Raw genomic sequence first — 2,225 nt, forward strand, 5'->3', positions numbered from 1 at the left:
AGAACTGCTTTTGCTGTTTCCCAAAAGGTATGGTATGTTGTGTTTTCATTTGCTTCAAGGAATTTTTTAATTTCATTTTTTATTTGTTGTATTACTCCTGATGTGGTGCTATAGGATAAGCACTGGTCTGTGAACCACAGGGGTAGTGGTTAAACCCACCAGCTACTCCTCAGAAAGCCTATACAGGGATGCTGAGTGGAAATGATTTGACAGCACCTAACAACAACATATTAACCAGTAGCTTTTGAGGAGAGTGTTATTTAGTTTTCATGTATTGGATTTTGCTTCCTTGATCTTCTTATTGTTGATTTCTGATTGTATAGTGTTGTGATCTAAGGATATGGTTTGATGTTTTAAAGTTCATTGAGGCTCGTTTTGTTGCCTAACATATGGTCTATTCTGGAGAATGTTGCATGTGCACTGATAAAGAAGGTGTATTGCATTGTTGTTGGGTTGAGTGCTCTGTATAAATCTGTGAAATCAAGTTGATTTTTTGGTATGTTGTGAAGCATTAATTTTCTTTGAGGTTAACTTATAATCTATTAACTTTTCCCTCCATTTCAAACAGTCTGTTTTATCCTGCAATCTACCTGACCTCCTCAGCCTCTGGATCTCTGTTCCTATGTGTTTACCATCTTTCACATTGTAATCATTTTGATAGTAAAATGACCTCCCAGATCCTCTGAATATGTTAGAGTTTTGTTCTGTTCTAGACACTTGCCTCTGTTGATTGAGTTCCGGGTGGTGCTGTCACATAAGTCAGTCTTTGGTTGTCATCTGTTCTTGTTAGTTTTCAACCCAAAGAACTCCCTTTAAGATATTTTGAAGCACAGGGTTGGTTTTGGAAAAATACTTTAGCTTTTATTTTTCTCAGAATGTATTTATTATTCCCCCACCCCCACCCCATCACATTTGATTGACAGCTTTGCTGGGTAGACAATTCTTGGTTGGCAGTTTTTTTTTTTTTTTTCTTTCAGGGTTCCAATATGTCTCGCCATTGCCTTCTTGCCTGTGTGGTTTCTGCTGAAAGATCATAAACTTAATCTAATTTGCTTGCCATTTTATGTAACACTTTTCTTTTCCCTAGCTGCTTTCAGGATTCTGTCCTTATCTTTGATTTTGGAGAGCGTGATTATTATATGTTTTGGTGATTTTCTTTTGGGGTCTATCCTTCCTGGGGCTCATTGAGCTTCTTGAATGCTTTTCCTTTTTCAGGATGTTAGGGATATTTTCTTCCAGAAGCTCCTCTACTAACTCCTCTGTGGACTTGTGTGATTCTTCCTGTTCTGAATTGCCAATAATTCTTTTTTTTTTCACTTCACTGAAAACTGTTTATTGGCCTTTTGAATAGAAACCGGAATTTATTTGCCAGGAAGGATGATCCTATCATACTTCTGCTGGAACCAGCGCATGGCCTCCTCTTTGCTGATTCTGTGTTTGGCCGCACTGCAACCTGTCCTGCGCTTCTTGTATGTGATGCTGAAACATGGCCTGACTGTAGATACCAATGCTAGGGTCATATTCGATTCCCAGATCAATGTGCTCCTGAATCCCAAAACCGAAGTTTCTGGTATCTGGAAAGGTATTTTTTGTAACTCATACTTCCACACCTTTAGACCTCTCTCCAGGAACTCCTTTGCCTTGGTTCCATGAATTGTGCAGTGGATGGTAATCTTTTCATTTCTCCTAATGCCAAAGGACCCAAAGGTGTATCTAGCTTTGGACAACACAGGGGCCTGGCCAGTCAGCTGCTCCAGCACCTTTGCTGCCTGAGTCAGTCTGTCTCCACTTTCCCCAATGCAGATGTTGAGGCAGAGTTTGCAGATGTAAAGTTCCCAATGGGGTTCTCTTTTTCACCTTGGGGTGCCCCATGATGGATAACAGGAAGAAAATATGAGGTTTGGAATGCCAGTAATTCTTAAGTTATTCCTTTTCACATTGTCCAACATAAACGTAAGATTTTCTTCAGATTTTTTTAAAATCCCTTTTTTCTGCTTGCTCGTCTGTCTTAGTAGTATTGAGAAATTTGTCTTCCAGCTTGCTGGTTCTAGCTTCCTCTCTTCATTTCTACTCCTTTGCCCTTTCAGTGGATTGTCTATTGCTGATATTGTATTATTAATCATTTGGACCTCTTTTTGTAGGTTTTGAATTATCTCCAGTGCTGTATCTATATTATTTGATGGTTTCTGTAGCACTTTCCTGACTTCTTCATTATTTTTCTCAAC

The 2,225-nt window shown here is 39.0% G+C and overlaps 1 pseudogene; it reads right to left on the minus strand.

Annotated features, from left to right (window-relative positions):
* Positions 1–1,361: 1,361 nt before the first annotated feature.
* The window catches only part of LOC102839840, an 11,157-nt pseudogene continuing 10,293 nt past the window's right edge, over positions 1,362–2,225 (minus strand).

Source organism: Chrysochloris asiatica, unplaced genomic scaffold (assembly GCF_000296735.1).
Source record: "Chrysochloris asiatica unplaced genomic scaffold, ChrAsi1.0 scaffold00058, whole genome shotgun sequence".
Taxonomy (NCBI): domain Eukaryota; kingdom Metazoa; phylum Chordata; class Mammalia; order Afrosoricida; family Chrysochloridae; genus Chrysochloris; species Chrysochloris asiatica.